Source organism: Schistocerca cancellata, chromosome 2 (genome assembly GCF_023864275.1).
Source record: "Schistocerca cancellata isolate TAMUIC-IGC-003103 chromosome 2, iqSchCanc2.1, whole genome shotgun sequence".
In the NCBI taxonomy this organism is placed as follows: Eukaryota; Metazoa; Arthropoda; class Insecta; order Orthoptera; family Acrididae; genus Schistocerca; species Schistocerca cancellata.
The window spans coordinates 534,700,762-534,723,413 of NC_064627.1; the positions used below are offsets into that span (position 1 = coordinate 534,700,762).

General features: G+C 48.5%; 26 non-coding genes across 26 annotated transcripts; all 26 read right to left on the bottom strand.

Moving 5' to 3' along the window:
- Positions 1–82: 82 nt before the first annotated feature.
- Trnas-gcu (transfer RNA serine (anticodon GCU)) lies at positions 83–164 on the bottom strand. Its single transcript has one exon. It is a non-coding gene; the product is annotated as a tRNA-Ser (tRNA).
- Positions 165–969: 805 nt separating this feature from the next.
- Positions 970–1,051, bottom strand: Trnas-gcu (transfer RNA serine (anticodon GCU)). The gene has a single exon. It is a non-coding gene; the product is annotated as a tRNA-Ser (tRNA).
- An 805-nt stretch (positions 1,052–1,856) lies between these two features.
- On the bottom strand, positions 1,857–1,938 carry Trnas-gcu (transfer RNA serine (anticodon GCU)). The gene has a single exon. It is a non-coding gene; the product is annotated as a tRNA-Ser (tRNA).
- An 805-nt stretch (positions 1,939–2,743) lies between these two features.
- Positions 2,744–2,825, bottom strand: Trnas-gcu (transfer RNA serine (anticodon GCU)). The gene has a single exon. It is a non-coding gene; the product is annotated as a tRNA-Ser (tRNA).
- Positions 2,826–3,630: 805 nt separating this feature from the next.
- Positions 3,631–3,712, bottom strand: Trnas-gcu (transfer RNA serine (anticodon GCU)). The gene has a single exon. It is a non-coding gene; the product is annotated as a tRNA-Ser (tRNA).
- Positions 3,713–4,517: 805 nt separating this feature from the next.
- On the bottom strand, positions 4,518–4,599 carry Trnas-gcu (transfer RNA serine (anticodon GCU)). Its single transcript has one exon. It is a non-coding gene; the product is annotated as a tRNA-Ser (tRNA).
- An 805-nt stretch (positions 4,600–5,404) lies between these two features.
- Positions 5,405–5,486, bottom strand: Trnas-gcu (transfer RNA serine (anticodon GCU)). Its single transcript has one exon. It is a non-coding gene; the product is annotated as a tRNA-Ser (tRNA).
- Positions 5,487–6,291: 805 nt separating this feature from the next.
- On the bottom strand, positions 6,292–6,373 carry Trnas-gcu (transfer RNA serine (anticodon GCU)). Its single transcript has one exon. It is a non-coding gene; the product is annotated as a tRNA-Ser (tRNA).
- An 805-nt stretch (positions 6,374–7,178) lies between these two features.
- Trnas-gcu (transfer RNA serine (anticodon GCU)) lies at positions 7,179–7,260 on the bottom strand. The gene has a single exon. It is a non-coding gene; the product is annotated as a tRNA-Ser (tRNA).
- An 805-nt stretch (positions 7,261–8,065) lies between these two features.
- Trnas-gcu (transfer RNA serine (anticodon GCU)) lies at positions 8,066–8,147 on the bottom strand. The gene has a single exon. It is a non-coding gene; the product is annotated as a tRNA-Ser (tRNA).
- Positions 8,148–8,952: 805 nt separating this feature from the next.
- On the bottom strand, positions 8,953–9,034 carry Trnas-gcu (transfer RNA serine (anticodon GCU)). Its single transcript has one exon. It is a non-coding gene; the product is annotated as a tRNA-Ser (tRNA).
- An 805-nt stretch (positions 9,035–9,839) lies between these two features.
- Positions 9,840–9,921, bottom strand: Trnas-gcu (transfer RNA serine (anticodon GCU)). Its single transcript has one exon. It is a non-coding gene; the product is annotated as a tRNA-Ser (tRNA).
- Positions 9,922–10,743: 822 nt separating this feature from the next.
- On the bottom strand, positions 10,744–10,825 carry Trnas-gcu (transfer RNA serine (anticodon GCU)). The gene has a single exon. It is a non-coding gene; the product is annotated as a tRNA-Ser (tRNA).
- An 805-nt stretch (positions 10,826–11,630) lies between these two features.
- Trnas-gcu (transfer RNA serine (anticodon GCU)) lies at positions 11,631–11,712 on the bottom strand. The gene has a single exon. It is a non-coding gene; the product is annotated as a tRNA-Ser (tRNA).
- Positions 11,713–12,517: 805 nt separating this feature from the next.
- Positions 12,518–12,599, bottom strand: Trnas-gcu (transfer RNA serine (anticodon GCU)). Its single transcript has one exon. It is a non-coding gene; the product is annotated as a tRNA-Ser (tRNA).
- An 805-nt stretch (positions 12,600–13,404) lies between these two features.
- On the bottom strand, positions 13,405–13,486 carry Trnas-gcu (transfer RNA serine (anticodon GCU)). The gene has a single exon. It is a non-coding gene; the product is annotated as a tRNA-Ser (tRNA).
- An 805-nt stretch (positions 13,487–14,291) lies between these two features.
- On the bottom strand, positions 14,292–14,373 carry Trnas-gcu (transfer RNA serine (anticodon GCU)). Its single transcript has one exon. It is a non-coding gene; the product is annotated as a tRNA-Ser (tRNA).
- An 805-nt stretch (positions 14,374–15,178) lies between these two features.
- Trnas-acu (transfer RNA serine (anticodon ACU)) lies at positions 15,179–15,260 on the bottom strand. Its single transcript has one exon. It is a non-coding gene; the product is annotated as a tRNA-Ser (tRNA).
- Positions 15,261–16,065: 805 nt separating this feature from the next.
- Trnas-gcu (transfer RNA serine (anticodon GCU)) lies at positions 16,066–16,147 on the bottom strand. The gene has a single exon. It is a non-coding gene; the product is annotated as a tRNA-Ser (tRNA).
- Positions 16,148–16,952: 805 nt separating this feature from the next.
- Positions 16,953–17,034, bottom strand: Trnas-acu (transfer RNA serine (anticodon ACU)). The gene has a single exon. It is a non-coding gene; the product is annotated as a tRNA-Ser (tRNA).
- Positions 17,035–17,839: 805 nt separating this feature from the next.
- On the bottom strand, positions 17,840–17,921 carry Trnas-gcu (transfer RNA serine (anticodon GCU)). Its single transcript has one exon. It is a non-coding gene; the product is annotated as a tRNA-Ser (tRNA).
- An 805-nt stretch (positions 17,922–18,726) lies between these two features.
- Trnas-gcu (transfer RNA serine (anticodon GCU)) lies at positions 18,727–18,808 on the bottom strand. The gene has a single exon. It is a non-coding gene; the product is annotated as a tRNA-Ser (tRNA).
- Positions 18,809–19,630: 822 nt separating this feature from the next.
- Trnas-gcu (transfer RNA serine (anticodon GCU)) lies at positions 19,631–19,712 on the bottom strand. The gene has a single exon. It is a non-coding gene; the product is annotated as a tRNA-Ser (tRNA).
- Positions 19,713–20,534: 822 nt separating this feature from the next.
- Trnas-gcu (transfer RNA serine (anticodon GCU)) lies at positions 20,535–20,616 on the bottom strand. Its single transcript has one exon. It is a non-coding gene; the product is annotated as a tRNA-Ser (tRNA).
- An 804-nt stretch (positions 20,617–21,420) lies between these two features.
- Trnas-gcu (transfer RNA serine (anticodon GCU)) lies at positions 21,421–21,502 on the bottom strand. The gene has a single exon. It is a non-coding gene; the product is annotated as a tRNA-Ser (tRNA).
- An 805-nt stretch (positions 21,503–22,307) lies between these two features.
- Positions 22,308–22,389, bottom strand: Trnas-gcu (transfer RNA serine (anticodon GCU)). The gene has a single exon. It is a non-coding gene; the product is annotated as a tRNA-Ser (tRNA).
- Between the last annotated feature and the right edge of the window lie 263 nt (positions 22,390–22,652).

Sequence of the window (22,652 nt, forward strand, 5' to 3'; positions counted from 1 at the left end):
CTACACGTTCCATTGCTACTAGCGAGTGGCGTTTCGCATGTAGAAGGCGTGATCCGAAATGGGTGCTTTACGTAAAATTCTTCGACGAGGATGGGATTCGAACCCACGCGTGCAGAGCACATTGGATTAGCAGTCCAACGCCTTAACCACTCGGCCACCTCGTCTGATGCATCGGAAACTGCGTCCCTCGCTAGTCCTTACGGAAAGAAGTCGTTTGTCGATTCCAAAACGCATCGTACTGTGGCTGGTGTTAACGCTGTAACGCCCTGCTGCAGTGCAGCTGACCAAGCTCCCACTCGTGAATCATTTAATGATGGCATCCGTCCACGTCGGTATCCGATCGGAGGAAAGTAGTCGGCCCTCTTACTTACTGCAGAAATAAGCACCGAATCGTCGTGTAGCGTTGTCTAATGCAAATGAGAAATGTCCTGTGCATTCAGTATAACAACTACTGCAACGACGCGATTATCTCGATGCGCAACATTTATTTGTCACCTTCGTTGACCTCATCGCTGATGTTGCTTTCAAGTTTCTTTCGAAGAGCAAACCACGTTCTTCGTAGCCGAATTGTGAGACCAGAGGCTCCTGCTGTTGGCGATGGAGCCAGGCCCTATCAGATCGCTTCCGTATATGGCGGTCGGACGGAAAGCAAACTGTCCTACAGTTGGGGGTATTATTGGCTCGATACGTTAAAATGTCTGCGAGAAGTAAGCACTTAACTATGAGTGAGAAACCACCGTTCCCAAACACCGCCATGGTGCCAAACCTCGATTCGTTTATAAATCTTGAGGTGATGTTTGATTCGGAAGACGTACGCTATCGAATGTTGTGTCCTTCCAATTGGTAGGCGGTTTAGTTTCGTATTTCTTACAGATGTTATCTGCCACCTACACGTTCCATTGCTACTAGTGAGTGGCGTTTCGCATGTAGAAGGCGTGATCCGAAATGGGTGCTTTACGTAAAATTCTTCGACGAGGATGGGATTCGAACCCACGCGTGCAGAGCACATTGGATTAGCAGTCCAACGCCTTAACCACTCGGCCACCTCGTCTGCTGCATCGGAAACTGCGTCCCTCGCTAGTCCTTACGGAAAGAAGTCGTTTGTCGATTCCAAAACGCATCGTACTGTGGCTGGTGTTAACGCTGTAACGCCCTGCTGCAGTGCAGCTGACCAAGCTCCCACTCGTGAATCATTTAATGATGGCATCTGTCCACGTCGGTATTCGATCGGAGGAAAGTAGTCGGCCCTCTTACTTACTGCAGAAATAAGCACCGAATCGTCGTGTAGCGTTGTCTAATGCAAATGAGAAATGTCCTGTGCATTCAGTATAACAACTACTGCAACGACGCGATTATCTCGATGCGCAACATTTATTTGTCACCTTCGTTGACCTCATCGCTGATGTTGCTTTCAAGTTTCTTTCGAAGAGCAAACCACGTTCTTCGTAGCCGAATTGTGAGACCAGAGGCTCCTGCTGTTGGCGATGGAGCCAGGCCCTATCAGATCGCTTCCGTATATGGCGGTCGGACGGAAAGCAAACTGTCCTACAGTTGGGGGTATTATTGGCTCGATACGTTAAAATGTCTGCGAGAAGTAAGCACTTAACTATGAGTGAGAAACCACCGTTCCCAAACACCGCCATGGTGCCAAACCTCGATTCGTTTATAAATCTTGAGGTGATGTTTGATTCGGAAGACGTACGCTATCGAATGTTGTGTCCTTCCAATTGGTAGGCGGTTTAGTTTCGTATTTCTTACAGATGTTATCTGCCACCTACACGTTCCATTGCTACTAGTGAGTGGCGTTTCGCATGTAGAAGGCGTGATCCGAAATGGGTGCTTTACGTAAAATTCTTCGACGAGGATGGGATTCGAACCCACGCGTGCAGAGCACATTGGATTAGCAGTCCAACGCCTTAACCACTCGGCCACCTCGTCTGCAGCATCGGAAACTGCGTCCCTCGCTAGTCCTTACGGAAAGAAGTCGTTTGTCGATTCCAAAACGCATCGTACTGTGGCTGGTGTTAACGCTGTAACGCCCTGCTGCAGTGCAGCTGACCAAGCTCCCACTCGTGAATCATTTAATGATGGCATCCGTCCACGTCGGTATCCGATCGGAGGAAAGTAGTCGGCCCTCTTACTTACTGCAGAAATAAGCACCGAATCGTCGTGTAGCGTTGTCTAATGCAAATGAGAAATGTCCTGTGCATTCAGTATAACAACTACTGCAACGACGCGATTATCTCGATGCGCAACATTTATTTGTCACCTTCGTTGACCTCATCGCTGATGTTGCTTTCAAGTTTCTTTCGAAGAGCAAACCACGTTCTTCGTAGCCGAATTGTGAGACCAGAGGCTCCTGCTGTTGGCGATGGAGCCAGGCCCTATCAGATCGCTTCCGTATATGGCGGTCGGACGGAAAGCAAACTGTCCTACAGTTGGGGGTATTATTGGCTCGATACGTTAAAATGTCTGCGAGAAGTAAGCACTTAACTATGAGTGAGAAACCACCGTTCCCAAACACCGCCATGGTGCCAAACCTCGATTCGTTTATAAATCTTGAGGTGATGTTTGATTCGGAAGACGTACGCTATCGAATGTTGTGTCCTTCCAATTGGTAGGCGGTTTAGTTTCGTATTTCTTACAGATGTTATCTGCCACCTACACGTTCCATTGCTACTAGTGAGTGGCGTTTCGCATGTAGAAGGCGTGATCCGAAATGGGTGCTTTACGTAAAATTCTTCGACGAGGATGGGATTCGAACCCACGCGTGCAGAGCACATTGGATTAGCAGTCCAACGCCTTAACCACTCGGCCACCTCGTCTGCAGCATCGGAAACTGCGTCCCTCGCTAGTCCTTACGGAAAGAAGTCGTTTGTCGATTCCAAAACGCATCGTACTGTGGCTGGTGTTAACGCTGTAACGCCCTGCTGCAGTGCAGCTGACCAAGCTCCCACTCGTGAATCATTTAATGATGGCATCCGTCCACGTCGGTATCCGATCGGAGGAAAGTAGTCGGCCCTCTTACTTACTGCAGAAATAAGCACCGAATCGTCGTGTAGCGTTGTCTAATGCAAATGAGAAATGTCCTGTGCATTCAGTATAACAACTACTGCAACGACGCGATTATCTCGATGCGCAACATTTATTTGTCACCTTCGTTGACCTCATCGCTGATGTTGCTTTCAAGTTTCTTTCGAAGAGCGAACCCCGTTCTTCGTTGCCGAATTGTGAGACCAGAGGCTCCTGCTGTTGGCGATGGAGCCAGGCCCTATCAGATCGCTTCCGTATATGGCGGTCGGACGGAAAGCAAACTGTCCTACAGTTGGGGGTATTATTGGCTCGATACGTTAAAATGTCTGCGAGAAGTAAGCACTTAACTATGAGTGAGAAACCACCGTTCCCAAACACCGCCATGGTGCCAAACCTCGATTCGTTTATAAATCTTGAGGTGATGTTTGATTCGGAAGACGTACGCTATCGAATGTTGTGTCCTTCCAATTGGTAGGCGGTTTAGTTTCGTATTTCTTACAGATGTTATCTGCCACCTACACGTTCCATTGCTACTAGTGAGTGGCGTTTCGCATGTAGAAGGCGTGATCCGAAATGGGTGCTTTACGTAAAATTCTTCGACGAGGATGGGATTCGAACCCACGCGTGCAGAGCACATTGGATTAGCAGTCCAACGCCTTAACCACTCGGCCACCTCGTCTGCTGCATCGGAAACTGCGTCCCTCGCTAGTCCTTACGGAAAGAAGTCGTTTGTCGATTCCAAAACGCATCGTACTGTGGCTGGTGTTAACGCTGTAACGCCCTGCTGCAGTGCAGCTGACCAAGCTCCCACTCGTGAATCATTTAATGATGGCATCTGTCCACGTCGGTATCCGATCGGAGGAAAGTAGTCGGCCCTCTTACTTACTGCAGAAATAAGCACCGAATCGTCGTGTAGCGTTGTCTAATGCAAATGAGAAATGTCCTGTGCATTCAGTATAACAACTACTGCAACGACGCGATTATCTCGATGCGCAACATTTATTTGTCACCTTCGTTGACCTCATCGCTGATGTTGCTTTCAAGTTTCTTTCGAAGAGCAAACCACGTTCTTCGTAGCCGAATTGTGAGACCAGAGGCTCCTGCTGTTGGCGATGGAGCCAGGCCCTATCAGATCGCTTCCGTATATGGCGGTCGGACGGAAAGCAAACTGTCCTACAGTTGGGGGTATTATTGGCTCGATACGTTAAAATGTCTGCGAGAAGTAAGCACTTAACTATGAGTGAGAAACCACCGTTCCCAAACACCGCCATGGTGCCAAACCTCGATTCGTTTATAAATCTTGAGGTGATGTTTGATTCGGAAGACGTACGCTATCGAATGTTGTGTCCTTCCAATTGGTAGGCGGTTTAGTTTCGTATTTCTTACAGATGTTATCTGCCACCTACACGTTCCATTGCTACTAGTGAGTGGCGTTTCGCATGTAGAAGGCGTGATCCGAAATGGGTGCTTTACGTAAAATTCTTCGACGAGGATGGGATTCGAACCCACGCGTGCAGAGCACATTGGATTAGCAGTCCAACGCCTTAACCACTCGGCCACCTCGTCTGCAGCATCGGAAACTGCGTCCCTCGCTAGTCCTTACGGAAAGAAGTCGTTTGTCGATTCCAAAACGCATCGTACTGTGGCTGGTGTTAACGCTGTAACGCCCTGCTGCAGTGCAGCTGACCAAGCTCCCACTCGTGAATCATTTAATGATGGCATCCGTCCACGTCGGTATCCGATCGGAGGAAAGTAGTCGGCCCTCTTACTTACTGCAGAAATAAGCACCGAATCGTCGTGTAGCGTTGTCTAATGCAAATGAGAAATGTCCTGTGCATTCAGTATAACAACTACTGCAACGACGCGATTATCTCGATGCGCAACATTTATTTGTCACCTTCGTTGACCTCATCGCTGATGTTGCTTTCAAGTTTCTTTCGAAGAGCAAACCACGTTCTTCGTAGCCGAATTGTGAGACCAGAGGCTCCTGCTGTTGGCGATGGAGCCAGGCCCTATCAGATCGCTTCCGTATATGGCGGTCGGACGGAAAGCAAACTGTCCTACAGTTGGGGGTATTATTGGCTCGATACGTTAAAATGTCTGCGAGAAGTAAGCACTTAACTATGAGTGAGAAACCACCGTTCCCAAACACCGCCATGGTGCCAAACCTCGATTCGTTTATAAATCTTGAGGTGATGTTTGATTCGGAAGACGTACGCTATCGAATGTTGTGTCCTTCCAATTGGTAGGCGGTTTAGTTTCGTATTTCTTACAGATGTTATCTGCCACCTACACGTTCCATTGCTACTAGTGAGTGGCGTTTCGCATGTAGAAGGCGTGATCCGAAATGGGTGCTTTACGTAAAATTCTTCGACGAGGATGGGATTCGAACCCACGCGTGCAGAGCACATTGGATTAGCAGTCCAACGCCTTAACCACTCGGCCACCTCGTCTGCAGCATCGGAAACTGCGTCCCTCGCTAGTCCTTACGGAAAGAAGTCGTTTGTCGATTCCAAAACGCATCGTACTGTGGCTGGTGTTAACGCTGTAACGCCCTGCTGCAGTGCAGCTGACCAAGCTCCCACTCGTGAATCATTTAATGATGGCATCCGTCCACGTCGGTATCCGATCGGAGGAAAGTAGTCGGCCCTCTTACTTACTGCAGAAATAAGCACCGAATCGTCGTGTAGCGTTGTCTAATGCAAATGAGAAATGTCCTGTGCATTCAGTATAACAACTACTGCAACGACGCGATTATCTCGATGCGCAACATTTATTTGTCACCTTCGTTGACCTCATCGCTGATGTTGCTTTCAAGTTTCTTTCGAAGAGCAAACCACGTTCTTCGTAGCCGAATTGTGAGACCAGAGGCTCCTGCTGTTGGCGATGGAGCCAGGCCCTATCAGATCGCTTCCGTATATGGCGGTCGGACGGAAAGCAAACTGTCCTACAGTTGGGGGTATTATTGGCTCGATACGTTAAAATGTCTGCGAGAAGTAAGCACTTAACTATGAGTGAGAAACCACCGTTCCCAAACACCGCCATGGTGCCAAACCTCGATTCGTTTATAAATCTTGAGGTGATGTTTGATTCGGAAGACGTACGCTATCGAATGTTGTGTCCTTCCAATTGGTAGGCGGTTTAGTTTCGTATTTCTTACAGATGTTATCTGCCACCTACACGTTCCATTGCTACTAGTGAGTGGCGTTTCGCATGTAGAAGGCGTGATCCGAAATGGGTGCTTTACGTAAAATTCTTCGACGAGGATGGGATTCGAACCCACGCGTGCAGAGCACATTGGATTAGCAGTCCAACGCCTTAACCACTCGGCCACCTCGTCTGCAGCATCGGAAACTGCGTCCCTCGCTAGTCCTTACGGAAAGAAGTCGTTTGTCGATTCCAAAACGCATCGTACTGTGGCTGGTGTTAACGCTGTAACGCCCTGCTGCAGTGCAGCTGACCAAGCTCCCACTCGTGAATCATTTAATGATGGCATCCGTCCACGTCGGTATCCGATCGGAGGAAAGTAGTCGGCCCTCTTACTTACTGCAGAAATAAGCACCGAATCGTCGTGTAGCGTTGTCTAATGCAAATGAGAAATGTCCTGTGCATTCAGTATAACAACTACTGCAACGACGCGATTATCTCGATGCGCAACATTTATTTGTCACCTTCGTTGACCTCATCGCTGATGTTGCTTTCAAGTTTCTTTCGAAGAGCGAACCCCGTTCTTCGTTGCCGAATTGTGAGACCAGAGGCTCCTGCTGTTGGCGATGGAGCCAGGCCCTATCAGATCGCTTCCGTATATGGCGGTCGGACGGAAAGCAAACTGTCCTACAGTTGGGGGTATTATTGGCTCGATACGTTAAAATGTCTGCGAGAAGTAAGCACTTAACTATGAGTGAGAAACCACCGTTCCCAAACACCGCCATGGTGCCAAACCTCGATTCGTTTATAAATCTTGAGGTGATGTTTGATTCGGAAGACGTACGCTATCGAATGTTGTGTCCTTCCAATTGGTAGGCGGTTTAGTTTCGTATTTCTTACAGATGTTATCTGCCACCTACACGTTCCATTGCTACTAGTGAGTGGCGTTTCGCATGTAGAAGGCGTGATCCGAAATGGGTGCTTTACGTAAAATTCTTCGACGAGGATGGGATTCGAACCCACGCGTGCAGAGCACATTGGATTAGCAGTCCAACGCCTTAACCACTCGGCCACCTCGTCTGCTGCATCGGAAACTGCGTCCCTCGCTAGTCCTTACGGAAAGAAGTCGTTTGTCGATTCCAAAACGCATCGTACTGTGGCTGGTGTTAACGCTGTAACGCCCTGCTGCAGTGCAGCTGACCAAGCTCCCACTCGTGAATCATTTAATGATGGCATCTGTCCACGTCGGTATCCGATCGGAGGAAAGTAGTCGGCCCTCTTACTTACTGCAGAAATAAGCACCGAATCGTCGTGTAGCGTTGTCTAATGCAAATGAGAAATGTCCTGTGCATTCAGTATAACAACTACTGCAACGACGCGATTATCTCGATGCGCAACATTTATTTGTCACCTTCGTTGACCTCATCGCTGATGTTGCTTTCAAGTTTCTTTCGAAGAGCAAACCACGTTCTTCGTAGCCGAATTGTGAGACCAGAGGCTCCTGCTGTTGGCGATGGAGCCAGGCCCTATCAGATCGCTTCCGTATATGGCGGTCGGACGGAAAGCAAACTGTCCTACAGTTGGGGGTATTATTGGCTCGATACGTTAAAATGTCTGCGAGAAGTAAGCACTTAACTATGAGTGAGAAACCACCGTTCCCAAACACCGCCATGGTGCCAAACCTCGATTCGTTTATAAATCTTGAGGTGATGTTTGATTCGGAAGACGTACGCTATCGAATGTTGTGTCCTTCCAATTGGTAGGCGGTTTAGTTTCGTATTTCTTACAGATGTTATCTGCCACCTACACGTTCCATTGCTACTAGTGAGTGGCGTTTCGCATGTAGAAGGCGTGATCCGAAATGGGTGCTTTACGTAAAATTCTTCGACGAGGATGGGATTCGAACCCACGCGTGCAGAGCACATTGGATTAGCAGTCCAACGCCTTAACCACTCGGCCACCTCGTCTGCAGCATCGGAAACTGCGTCCCTCGCTAGTCCTTACGGAAAGAAGTCGTTTGTCGATTCCAAAACGCATCGTACTGTGGCTGGTGTTAACGCTGTAACGCCCTGCTGCAGTGCAGCTGACCAAGCTCCCACTCGTGAATCATTTAATGATGGCATCCGTCCACGTCGGTATCCGATCGGAGGAAAGTAGTCGGCCCTCTTACTTACTGCAGAAATAAGCACCGAATCGTCGTGTAGCGTTGTCTAATGCAAATGAGAAATGTCCTGTGCATTCAGTATAACAACTACTGCAACGACGCGATTATCTCGATGCGCAACATTTATTTGTCACCTTCGTTGACCTCATCGCTGATGTTGCTTTCAAGTTTCTTTCGAAGAGCAAACCACGTTCTTCGTAGCCGAATTGTGAGACCAGAGGCTCCTGCTGTTGGCGATGGAGCCAGGCCCTATCAGATCGCTTCCGTATATGGCGGTCGGACGGAAAGCAAACTGTCCTACAGTTGGGGGTATTATTGGCTCGATACGTTAAAATGTCTGCGAGAAGTAAGCACTTAACTATGAGTGAGAAACCACCGTTCCCAAACACCGCCATGGTGCCAAACCTCGATTCGTTTATAAATCTTGAGGTGATGTTTGATTCGGAAGACGTACGCTATCGAATGTTGTGTCCTTCCAATTGGTAGGCGGTTTAGTTTCGTATTTCTTACAGATGTTATCTGCCACCTACACGTTCCATTGCTACTAGTGAGTGGCGTTTCGCATGTAGAAGGCGTGATCCGAAATGGGTGCTTTACGTAAAATTCTTCGACGAGGATGGGATTCGAACCCACGCGTGCAGAGCACATTGGATTAGCAGTCCAACGCCTTAACCACTCGGCCACCTCGTCTGCAGCATCGGAAACTGCGTCCCTCGCTAGTCCTTACGGAAAGAAGTCGTTTGTCGATTCCAAAACGCATCGTACTGTGGCTGGTGTTAACGCTGTAACGCCCTGCTGCAGTGCAGCTGACCAAGCTCCCACTCGTGAATCATTTAATGATGGCATCCGTCCACGTCGGTATCCGATCGGAGGAAAGTAGTCGGCCCTCTTACTTACTGCAGAAATAAGCACCGAATCGTCGTGTAGCGTTGTCTAATGCAAATGAGAAATGTCCTGTGCATTCAGTATAACAACTACTGCAACGACGCGATTATCTCGATGCGCAACATTTATTTGTCACCTTCGTTGACCTCATCGCTGATGTTGCTTTCAAGTTTCTTTCGAAGAGCAAACCACGTTCTTCGTAGCCGAATTGTGAGACCAGAGGCTCCTGCTGTTGGCGATGGAGCCAGGCCCTATCAGATCGCTTCCGTATATGGCGGTCGGACGGAAAGCAAACTGTCCTACAGTTGGGGGTATTATTGGCTCGATACGTTAAAATGTCTGCGAGAAGTAAGCACTTAACTATGAGTGAGAAACCACCGTTCCCAAACACCGCCATGGTGCCAAACCTCGATTCGTTTATAAATCTTGAGGTGATGTTTGATTCGGAAGACGTACGCTATCGAATGTTGTGTCCTTCCAATTGGTAGGCGGTTTAGTTTCGTATTTCTTACAGATGTTATCTGCCACCTACACGTTCCATTGCTACTAGTGAGTGGCGTTTCGCATGTAGAAGGCGTGATCCGAAATGGGTGCTTTACGTAAAATTCTTCGACGAGGATGGGATTCGAACCCACGCGTGCAGAGCACATTGGATTAGCAGTCCAACGCCTTAACCACTCGGCCACCTCGTCTGATGCATCGGAAACTGCGTCCCTCGCTAGTCCTTACGGAAAGAAGTCGTTTGTCGATTCCAAAACGCATCGTACTGTGGCTGGTGTTAACGCTGTAACGCCCTGCTGCAGTGCAGCTGACCAAGCTCCCACTCGTGAATCATTTAATGATGGCATCCGTCCACGTCGGTATCCGATCGGAGGAAAGTAGTCGGCCCTCTTACTTACTGCAGAAATAAGCACCGAATCGTCGTGTAGCGTTGTCTAATGCAAATGAGAAATGTCCTGTGCATTCAGTATAACAACTACTGCAACGACGCGATTATCTCGATGCGCAACATTTATTTGTCACCTTCGTTGACCTCATCGCTGATGTTGCTTTCAAGTTTCTTTCGAAGAGCAAACCACGTTCTTCGTAGCCGAATTGTGAGACCAGAGGCTCCTGCTGTTGGCGATGGAGCCAGGCCCTATCAGATCGCTTCCGTATATGGCGGTCGGACGGAAAGCAAACTGTCGAAAGGCGACAGTTGTGCTACAGTTGGGGGTATTATTGGCTCGATACGTTAAAATGTCTGCGAGAAGTAAGCACTTAACTATGAGCGAGAAACCACCGTTCCCAAACACCGCCATGGTGCCAAACCTCGATTCGTTTATAAATCTTGAGGTGATGTTTGATTCGGAAGACGTACGCTATCGAATGTTGTGTCCTTCCAATTGGTAGGCGGTTTAGTTTCGTATTTCTTACAGATGTTATCTGCCACCTACACGTTCCATTGCTACTAGTGAGTGGCGTTTCGCATGTAGAAGGCGTGATCCGAAATGGGTGCTTTACGTAAAATTCTTCGACGAGGATGGGATTCGAACCCACGCGTGCAGAGCACATTGGATTAGCAGTCCAACGCCTTAACCACTCGGCCACCTCGTCTGATGCATCGGAAACTGCGTCCCTCGCTAGTCCTTACGGAAAGAAGTCGTTTGTCGATTCCAAAACGCATCGTACTGTGGCTGGTGTTAACGCTGTAACGCCCTGCTGCAGTGCAGCTGACCAAGCTCCCACTCGTGAATCATTTAATGATGGCATCCGTCCACGTCGGTATCCGATCGGAGGAAAGTAGTCGGCCCTCTTACTTACTGCAGAAATAAGCACCGAATCGTCGTGTAGCGTTGTCTAATGCAAATGAGAAATGTCCTGTGCATTCAGTATAACAACTACTGCAACGACGCGATTATCTCGATGCGCAACATTTATTTGTCACCTTCGTTGACCTCATCGCTGATGTTGCTTTCAAGTTTCTTTCGAAGAGCGAACCACGTTCTTCGTAGCCGAATTGTGAGACCAGAGGCTCCTGCTGTTGGCGATGGAGCCAGGCCCTATCAGATCGCTTCCGTATATGGCGGTCGGACGGAAAGCAAACTGTCCTACAGTTGGGGGTATTATTGGCTCGATACGTTAAAATGTCTGCGAGAAGTAAGCACTTAACTATGAGTGAGAAACCACCGTTCCCAAACACCGCCATGGTGCCAAACCTCGATTCGTTTATAAATCTTGAGGTGATGTTTGATTCGGAAGACGTACGCTATCGAATGTTGTGTCCTTCCAATTGGTAGGCGGTTTAGTTTCGTATTTCTTACAGATGTTATCTGCCACCTACACGTTCCATTGCTACTAGTGAGTGGCGTTTCGCATGTAGAAGGCGTGATCCGAAATGGGTGCTTTACGTAAAATTCTTCGACGAGGATGGGATTCGAACCCACGCGTGCAGAGCACATTGGATTAGCAGTCCAACGCCTTAACCACTCGGCCACCTCGTCTGATGCATCGGAAACTGCGTCCCTCGCTAGTCCTTACGGAAAGAAGTCGTTTGTCGATTCCAAAACGCATCGTACTGTGGCTGGTGTTAACGCTGTAACGCCCTGCTGCAGTGCAGCTGACCAAGCTCCCACTCGTGAATCATTTAATGATGGCATCCGTCCACGTCGGTATCCGATCGGAGGAAAGTAGTCGGCCCTCTTACTTACTGCAGAAATAAGCACCGAATCGTCGTGTAGCGTTGTCTAATGCAAATGAGAAATGTCCTGTGCATTCAGTATAACAACTACTGCAACGACGCGATTATCTCGATGCGCAACATTTATTTGTCACCTTCGTTGACCTCATCGCTGATGTTGCTTTCAAGTTTCTTTCGAAGAGCAAACCACGTTCTTCGTAGCCGAATTGTGAGACCAGAGGCTCCTGCTGTTGGCGATGGAGCCAGGCCCTATCAGATCGCTTCCGTATATGGCGGTCGGACGGAAAGCAAACTGTCCTACAGTTGGGGGTATTATTGGCTCGATACGTTAAAATGTCTGCGAGAAGTAAGCACTTAACTATGAGTGAGAAACCACCGTTCCCAAACACCGCCATGGTGCCAAACCTCGATTCGTTTATAAATCTTGAGGTGATGTTTGATTCGGAAGACGTACGCTATCGAATGTTGTGTCCTTCCAATTGGTAGGCGGTTTAGTTTCGTATTTCTTACAGATGTTATCTGCCACCTACACGTTCCATTGCTACTAGTGAGTGGCGTTTCGCATGTAGAAGGCGTGATCCGAAATGGGTGCTTTACGTAAAATTCTTCGACGAGGATGGGATTCGAACCCACGCGTGCAGAGCACATTGGATTAGCAGTCCAACGCCTTAACCACTCGGCCACCTCGTCTGATGCATCGGAAACTGCGTCCCTCGCTAGTCCTTACGGAAAGAAGTCGTTTGTCGATTCCAAAACGCATCGTACTGTGGCTGGTGTTAACGCTGTAACGCCCTGCTGCAGTGCAGCTGACCAAGCTCCCACTCGTGAATCATTTAATGATGGCATCCGTCCACGTCGGTATCCGATCGGAGGAAAGTAGTCGGCCCTCTTACTTACTGCAGAAATAAGCACCGAATCGTCGTGTAGCGTTGTCTAATGCAAATGAGAAATGTCCTGTGCATTCAGTATAACAACTACTGCAACGACGCGATTATCTCGATGCGCAACATTTATTTGTCACCTTCGTTGACCTCATCGCTGATGTTGCTTTCAAGTTTCTTTCGAAGAGCAAACCACGTTCTTCGTAGCCGAATTGTGAGACCAGAGGCTCCTGCTGTTGGCGATGGAGCCAGGCCCTATCAGATCGCTTCCGTATATGGCGGTCGGACGGAAAGCAAACTGTCCTACAGTTGGGGGTATTATTGGCTCGATACGTTAAAATGTCTGCGAGAAGTAAGCACTTAACTATGAGTGAGAAACCACCGTTCCCAAACACCGCCATGGTGCCAAACCTCGATTCGTTTATAAATCTTGAGGTGATGTTTGATTCGGAAGACGTACGCTATCGAATGTTGTGTCCTTCCAATTGGTAGGCGGTTTAGTTTCGTATTTCTTACAGATGTTATCTGCCACCTACACGTTCCATTGCTACTAGTGAGTGGCGTTTCGCATGTAGAAGGCGTGATCCGAAATGGGTGCTTTACGTAAAATTCTTCGACGAGGATGGGATTCGAACCCACGCGTGCAGAGCACATTGGATTAGCAGTCCAACGCCTTAACCACTCGGCCACCTCGTCTGCTGCATCGGAAACTGCGTCCCTCGCTAGTCCTTACGGAAAGAAGTCGTTTGTCGATTCCAAAACGCATCGTACTGTGGCTGGTGTTAACGCTGTAACGCCCTGCTGCAGTGCAGCTGACCAAGCTCCCACTCGTGAATCATTTAATGATGGCATCCGTCCACGTCGGTATCCGATCGGAGGAAAGTAGTCGGCCCTCTTACTTACTGCAGAAATAAGCACCGAATCGTCGTGTAGCGTTGTCTAATGCAAATGAGAAATGTCCTGTGCATTCAGTATAACAACTACTGCAACGACGCGATTATCTCGATGCGCAACATTTATTTGTCACCTTCGTTGACCTCATCGCTGATGTTGCTTTCAAGTTTCTTTCGAAGAGCAAACCACATTCTTCGTAGCCGAATTGTGAGACCAGAGGCTCCTGCTGTTGGCGATGGAGCCAGGCCCTATCAGATCGCTTCCGTATATGGCGGTCGGACGGAAAGCAAACTGTCCTACAGTTGGGGGTATTATTGGCTCGATACGTTAAAATGTCTGCGAGAAGTAAGCACTTAACTATGAGTGAGAAACCACCGTTCCCAAACACCGCCATGGTGCCAAACCTCGATTCGTTTATAAATCTTGAGGTGATGTTTGATTCGGAAGACGTACGCTATCGAATGTTGTGTCCTTCCAATTGGTAGGCGGTTTAGTTTCGTATTTCTTACAGATGTTATCTGCCACCTACACGTTCCATTGCTACTAGTGAGTGGCGTTTCGCATGTAGAAGGCGTGATCCGAAATGGGTGCTTTACGTAAAATTCTTCGACGAGGATGGGATTCGAACCCACGCGTGCAGAGCACATTGGATTAGCAGTCCAACGCCTTAACCACTCGGCCACCTCGTCTGCAGCATCGGAAACTGCGTCCCTCGCTAGTCCTTACGGAAAGAAGTCGTTTGTCGATTCCAAAACGCATCGTACTGTGGCTGGTGTTAACGCTGTAACGCCCTGCTGCAGTGCAGCTGACCAAGCTCCCACTCGTGAATCATTTAATGATGGCATCCGTCCACGTCGGTATCCGATCGGAGGAAAGTAGTCGGCCCTCTTACTTACTGCAGAAATAAGCACCGAATCGTCGTGTAGCGTTGTCTAATGCAAATGAGAAATGTCCTGTGCATTCAGTATAACAACTACTGCAACGACGCGATTATCTCGATGCGCAACATTTATTTGTCACCTTCGTTGACCTCATCGCTGATGTTGCTTTCAAGTTTCTTTCGAAGAGCAAACCACGTTCTTCGTAGCCGAATTGTGAGACCAGAGGCTCCTGCTGTTGGCGATGGAGCCAGGCCCTATCAGATCGCTTCCGTATATGGCGGTCGGACGGAAAGCAAACTGTCCTACAGTTGGGGGTATTATTGGCTCGATACGTTAAAATGTCTGCGAGAAGTAAGCACTTAACTATGAGTGAGAAACCACCGTTCCCAAACACCGCCATGGTGCCAAACCTCGATTCGTTTATAAATCTTGAGGTGATGTTTGATTCGGAAGACGTACGCTATCGAATGTTGTGTCCTTCCAATTGGTAGGCGGTTTAGTTTCGTATTTCTTACAGATGTTATCTGCCACCTACACGTTCCATTGCTACTAGTGAGTGGCGTTTCGCATGTAGAAGGCGTGATCCGAAATGGGTGCTTTACGTAAAATTCTTCGACGAGGATGGGATTCGAACCCACGCGTGCAGAGCACATTGGATTAGTAGTCCAACGCCTTAACCACTCGGCCACCTCGTCTGATGCATCGGAAACTGCGTCCCTCGCTAGTCCTTACGGAAAGAAGTCGTTGGTCGATTCCAAAACGCATCGTACTGTGGCTGGTGTTAACGCTGTAACGCCCTGCTGCAGTGCAGCTGACCAAGCTCCCACTCGTGAATCATTTAATGATGGCATCCGTCCACGTCGGTATCCGATCGGAGGAAAGTAGTCGGCCCTCTTACTTACTGCAGAAATAAGCACCGAATCGTCGTGTAGCGTTGTCTAATGCAAATGAGAAATGTCCTGTGCATTCAGTATAACAACTACTGCAACGACGCGATTATCTCGATGCGCAACATTTATTTGTCACCTTCGTTGACCTCATCGCTGATGTTGCTTTCAAGTTTCTTTCGAAGAGCAAACCACGTTCTTCGTAGCCGAATTGTGAGACCAGAGGCTCCTGCTGTTGGCGATGGAGCCAGGCCCTATCAGATCGCTTCCGTATATGGCGGTCGGACGGAAAGCAAACTGTCCTACAGTTGGGGGTATTATTGGCTCGATACGTTAAAATGTCTGCGAGAAGTAAGCACTTAACTATGAGTGAGAAACCACCGTTCCCAAACACCGCCATGGTGCCAAACCTCGATTCGTTTATAAATCTTGAGGTGATGTTTGATTCGGAAGACGTACGCTATCGAATGTTGTGTCCTTCCAATTGGTAGGCGGTTTAGTTTCGTATTTCTTACAGATGTTATCTGCCACCTACACGTTCCATTGCTACTAGTGAGTGGCGTTTCGCATGTAGAAGGCGTGATCCGAAATGGGTGCTTTACGTAAAATTCTTCGACGAGGATGGGATTCGAACCCACGCGTGCAGAGCACATTGGATTAGCAGTCCAACGCCTTAACCACTCGGCCACCTCGTCTGCAGCATCGGAAACTGCGTCCCTCGCTAGTCCTTACGGAAAGAAGTCGTTTGTCGATTCCAAAACGCATCGTACTGTGGCTGGTGTTAACGCTGTAACGCCCTGCTGCAGTGCAGCTGACCAAGCTCCCACTCGTGAATCATTTAATGATGGCATCCGTCCACGTCGGTATCCGATCGGAGGAAAGTAGTCGGCCCTCTTACTTACTGCAGAAATAAGCACCGAATCGTCGTGTAGCGTTGTCTAATGCAAATGAGAAATGTCCTGTGCATTCAGTATAACAACTACTGCAACGACGCGATTATCTCGATGCGCAACATTTATTTGTCACCTTCGTTGACCTCATCGCTGATGTTGCTTTCAAGTTTCTTTCGAAGAGCAAACCACGTTCTTCGTAGCCGAATTGTGAGACCAGAGGCTCCTGCTGTTGGCGATGGAGCCAGGCCCTATCAGATCGCTTCCGTATATGGCGGTCGGACGGAAAGCAAACTGTCCTACAGTTGGGGGTATTATTGGCTCGATACGTTAAAATGTCTGCGAGAAGTAAGCACTTAACTATGAGTGAGAAACCACCGTTCCCAAACACCGCCATGGTGCCAAACCTCGATTCGTTTATAAATCTTGAGGTGATGTTTGATTCGGAAGACGTACGCTATCGAATGTTGTGTCCTTCCAATTGGTAGGCGGTTTAGTTTCGTATTTCTTACAGATGTTATCTGCCACCTACACGTTCCATTGCTACTAGTGAGTGGCGTTTCGCATGTAGAAGGCGTGATCCGAAATGGGTGCTTTACGTAAAATTCTTCGACGAGGATGGGATTCGAACCCACGCGTGCAGAGCACATTGGATTAGTAGTCCAACGCCTTAACCACTCGGCCACCTCGTCTGATGCATCGGAAACTGCGTCCCTCGCTAGTCCTTACGGAAAGAAGTCGTTGGTCGATTCCAAAACGCATCGTACTGTGGCTGGTGTTAACGCTGTAACGCCCTGCTGCAGTGCAGCTGACCAAGCTCCCACTCGTGAATCATTTAATGATGGCATCCGTCCACGTCGGTATCCGATCGGAGGAAAGTAGTCGGCCCTCTTACTTACTGCAGAAATAAGCACCGAATCGTCGTGTAGCGTTGTCTAATGCAAATGAGAAATGTCCTGTGCATTCAGTATAACAACTACTGCAACGACGCGATTATCTCGATGCGCAACATTTATTTGTCACCTTCGTTGACCTCATCGCTGATGTTGCTTTCAAGTTTCTTTCGAAGAGCAAACCACGTTCTTCGTAGCCGAATTGTGAGACCAGAGGCTCCTGCTGTTGGCGATGGAGCCAGGCCCTATCAGATCGCTTCCGTATATGGCGGTCGGACGGAAAGCAAACTGTCCTACAGTTGGGGGTATTATTGGCTCGATACGTTAAAATGTCTGCGAGAAGTAAGCACTTAACTATGAGTGAGAAACCACCGTTCCCAAACACCGCCATGGTGCCAAACCTCGATTCGTTTATAAATCTTGAGGTGATGTTTGATTCGGAAGACGTACGCTATCGAATGTTGTGTCCTTCCAATTGGTAGGCGGTTTAGTTTCGTATTTCTTACAGATGTTATCTGCCACCTACACGTTCCATTGCTACTAGTGAGTGGCGTTTCGCATGTAGAAGGCGTGATCCGAAATGGGTGCTTTACGTAAAATTCTTCGACGAGGATGGGATTCGAACCCACGCGTGCAGAGCACATTGGATTAGCAGTCCAACGCCTTAACCACTCGGCCACCTCGTCTGCAGCATCGGAAACTGCGTCCCTCGCTAGTCCTTACGGAAAGAAGTCGTTTGTCGATTCCAAAACGCATCGTACTGTGGCTGGTGTTAACGCTGTAACGCCCTGCTGCAGTGCAGCTGACCAAGCTCCCACTCGTGAATCATTTAATGATGGCATCCGTCCACGTCGGTATCCGATCGGAGGAAAGTAGTCGGCCCTCTTACTTACTGCAGAAATAAGCACCGAATCGTCGTGTAGCGTTGTCTAATGCAAATGAGAAATGTCCTGTGCATTCAGTATAACAACTACTGCAACGACGCGATTATCTCGATGCGCAACATTTATTTGTCACCTTCGTTGACCTCATCGCTGATGTTGCTTTCAAGTTTCTTTCGAAGAGCAAACCACGTTCTTCGTAGCCGAATTGTGAGACCAGAGGCTCCTGCTGTTGGCGATGGAGCCAGGCCCTATCAGATCGCTTCCGTATATGGCGGTCGGACGGAAAGCAAACTGTCCTACAGTTGGGGGTATTATTGGCTCGATACGTTAAAATGTCTGCGAGAAGTAAGCACTTAACTATGAGTGAGAAACCACCGTTCCCAAACACCGCCATGGTGCCAAACCTCGATTCGTTTATAAATCTTGAGGTGATGTTTGATTCGGAAGACGTACGCTATCGAATGTTGTGTCCTTCCAATTGGTAGGCGGTTTAGTTTCGTATTTCTTACAGATGTTATCTGCCACCTACACGTTCCATTGCTACTAGTGAGTGGCGTTTCGCATGTAGAAGGCGTGATCCGAAATGGGTGCTTTACGTAAAATTCTTCGACGAGGATGGGATTCGAACCCACGCGTGCAGAGCACATTGGATTAGCAGTCCAACGCCTTAACCACTCGGCCACCTCGTCTGCAGCATCGGAAACTGCGTCCCTCGCTAGTCCTTACGGAACGAAGTCGTTTGTCGATTCCAAAACGCATCGTACTGTGGCTGGTGTTAATGCTGTAACGCCCTGCTGCAGTGCAGCTGACCAAGCTCCCACTCGTGAATCATTTAATGATGGCATCCGTCCACGTCGGTATCCGATCGGAGGAAAGTAGTCGGCCCTCTTACTTACTGCAGAAATAAGCACCGAATCGTCGTGTAGCGTTGTCTAATGCAAATGAGAAATGTCCTGTGCATTCAGTATAACAACTACTGCAACGACGCGATTATCTCGATGCGCAACATTTATTTGTCACCTTCGTTGACCTCATCGCTGATGTTGCTTTCAAGTTTCTTTCGAAGAGCAAACCACGTTCTTCGTAGCCGAATTGTGAGACCAGAGGCTCCTGCTGTTGGCGATGGAGCCAGGCCCTATCAGATCGCTTCCGTATATGGCGGTCGGACGGAAAGCAAACTGTCGAAAGGCGACAGTTGTGCTACAGTTGGGGGTATTATTGGCTCGATACGTTAAAATGTCTGCGAGAAGTAAGCACTTAACTATGAGCGAGAAACCACCGTTCCCAAACACCGCCATGGTGCCAAACCTCGATTCGTTTATAAATCTTGAGGTGATGTTTGATTCGGAAGACGTACGCTATCGAATGTTGTGTCCTTCCAATTGGTAGGCGGTTTAGTTTCGTATTTCTTACAGATGTTATCTGCCACCTACACGTTCCATTGCTACTAGTGAGTGGCGTTTCGCATGTAGAAGGCGTGATCCGAAATGGGTGCTTTACGTAAAATTCTTCGACGAGGATGGGATTCGAACCCACGCGTGCAGGGCACATTGGATTAGCAGTCCAACGCCTTAACCACTCGGCCACCTCGTCTGCTGCATCGGAAACTGCGTCCCTCGCTAGTCCTTACGGAAAGAAGTCGTTTGTCGATTCCAAAACGCATCGTACTGTGGCTGGTGTTAACGCTGTAACGCCCTGCTGCAGTGCAGCTGACCAAGCTCCCACTCGTGAATCATTTAATGATGGCATCCGTCCACGTCGGTATCCGATCGGAGGAAAGTAGTCGGCCCTCTTACTTACTGCAGAAATAAGCACCGAATCGTCGTGTAGCGTTGTCTAATGCAAATGAGAAATGTCCTGTGCATTCAGTATAACAACTACTGCAACGACGCGATTATCTCGATGCGCAACATTTATTTGTCACCTTCGTTGACCTCATCGCTGATGTTGCTTTCAAGTTTCTTTCGAAGAGCAAACCACGTTCTTCGTAGCCGAATTGTGAGACCAGAGGCTCCTGCTGTTGGCGATGGAGCCAGGCCCTATCAGATCGCTTCCGTATATGGCGGTCGGACGGAAAGCAAACTGTCGAAAGGCGACAGTTGTGCTACAGTTGGGGGTATTATTGGCTCGATACGTTAAAATGTCTGCGAGAAGTAAGCACTTAACTATGAGCGAGAAACCACCGTTCCCAAACACCGCCATGGTGCCAAACCTCGATTCGTTTATAAATCTTGAGGTGATGTTTGATTCGGAAGACGTACGCTATCGAATGTTGTGTCCTTCCAATTGGTAGGCGGTTTAGTTTCGTATTTCTTACAGATGTTATCTGCCACCTACACGTTCCATTGCTACTAGTGAGTGGCGTTTCGCATGTAGAAGGCGTGATCCGAAATGGGTGCTTTACGTAAAATTCTTCGACGAGGATGGGATTCGAACCCACGCGTGCAGAGCACATTGGATTAGCAGTCCAACGCCTTAACCACTCGGCCACCTCGTCTGCAGCATCGGAAACTGCGTCCCTCGCTAGTCCTTACGGAAAGAAGTCGTTTGTCGATTCCAAAACGCATCGTACTGTGGCTGGTGTTAACGCTGTAACGCCCTGCTGCAGTGCAGCTGACCAAGCTCCCACTCGTGAATCATTTAATGATGGCATCCGTCCACGTCGGTATCCGATCGGAGGAAAGTAGTCGGCCCTCTTACTTACTGCAGAAATAAGCACCGAATCGTCGTGTAGCGTTGTCTAATGCAAATGAGAAATGTCCTGTGCATTCAGTATAACAACTACTGCAACGACGCGATTATCTCGATGCGCAACATTTATTTGTCACCTTCGTTGACCTCATCGCTGATGTTGCTTTCAAGTTTCTTTCGAAGAGCAAACCACGTTCTTCGTAGCCGAATTGTGAGACCAGAGGCTCCTGCTGTTGGCGATGGAGCCAGGCCCTATCAGATCGCTTCCGTATATGGCGGTCGGACGGAAAGCAAACTGTCCTACAGTTGGGGGTATTATTGGCTCGATACGTTAAAATGTCTGCGAGAAGTAAGCACTTAACTATGAGTGAGAAACCACCGTCCCAAACACCGCCATGGTGCCAAACCTCGATTCGTTTATAAATCTTGAGGTGATGTTTGATTCGGAAGACGTACGCTATCGAATGTTGTGTCCTTCCAATTGGTATGCGGTTTAGTTTCGTATTTCTTACAGATGTTATCTGCCACCTACACGTTCCATTGCTACTAGTGAGTGGCGTTTCGCATGTAGAAGGCGTGATCCGAAATGGGTGCTTTACGTAAAATTCTTCGACGAGGATGGGATTCGAACCCACGCGTGCAGAGCACATTGGATTAGCAGTCCAACGCCTTAACCACTCGGCCACCTCGTCTGATGCATCGGAAACTGCGTCCCTCGCTAGTCCTTACGGAAAGAAGTCGTTTGTCGATTCCAAAACGCATCGTACTGTGGCTGGTGTTAACGCTGTAACGCCCTGCTGCAGTGCAGCTGACCAAGCTCCCACTCGTGAATCATTTAATGATGGCATCCGTCCACGTCGGTATCCGATCGGAGGAAAGTAGTCGGCCCTCTTACTTACTGCAGAAATAAGCACCGAATCGTCGTGTAGCGTTGTCTAATGCAAATGAGAAATGTCCTGTGCATTCAGTATAACAACTACTGCAACGACGCGATTATCTCGATGCGCAACATTTATTTGTCACCTTCGTTGACCTCATCGCTGATGTTGCTTTCAAGTTTCTTTCGAAGAGCAAACCACGTTCTTCGTAGCCGAATTGTGAGACCAGAGGCTCCTGCTGTTGGCGATGGAGCCAGGCCCTATCAGATCGCTTCCGTATATGGCGGTCGGACGGAAAGCAAACTGTCCTACAGTTGGGGGTATTATTGGCTCGATACGTTAAAATGTCTGCGAGAAGTAAGCACTTAACTATGAGTGAGAAACCACCGTTCCCAAACACCGCCATGGTGCCAAACCTCGATTCGTTTATAAATCTTGAGGTGATGTTTGATTCGGAAGACGTACGCTATCGAATGTTGTGTCCTTCCAATTGGTAGGCGGTTTAGTTTCGTATTTCTTACAGATGTTATCTGCCACCTACGCGTTCCATTGCTACTAGTGAGTGGCGTTTCGCATGTAGAAGGCGTGATCCGAAATGGGTGCTTTACGTAAAATTCTTCGACGAGGATGGGATTCGAACCCACGCGTGCAGAGCACATTGGATTAGCAGTCCAACGCCTTAACCACTCGGCCACCTCGTCTGCTGCATCGGAAACTGCGTCCCTCGCTAGTCCTTACGGAAAGAAGTCGTTTGTCGATTCCAAAACGCATCGTACTGTGGCTGGTGTTAACGCTGTAACGCCCTGCTGCAGTGCAGCTGACCAAGCTCCCACTCGTGAATCATTTAATGATGGCATCCGTCCACGTCGGTATCCGATCGGAGGAAAGTAGTCGGCCCTCTTACTTACTGCAGAAATAAGCACCGAATCGTCGTGTAGCGTTGTCTAATGCAAATGAGAAATGT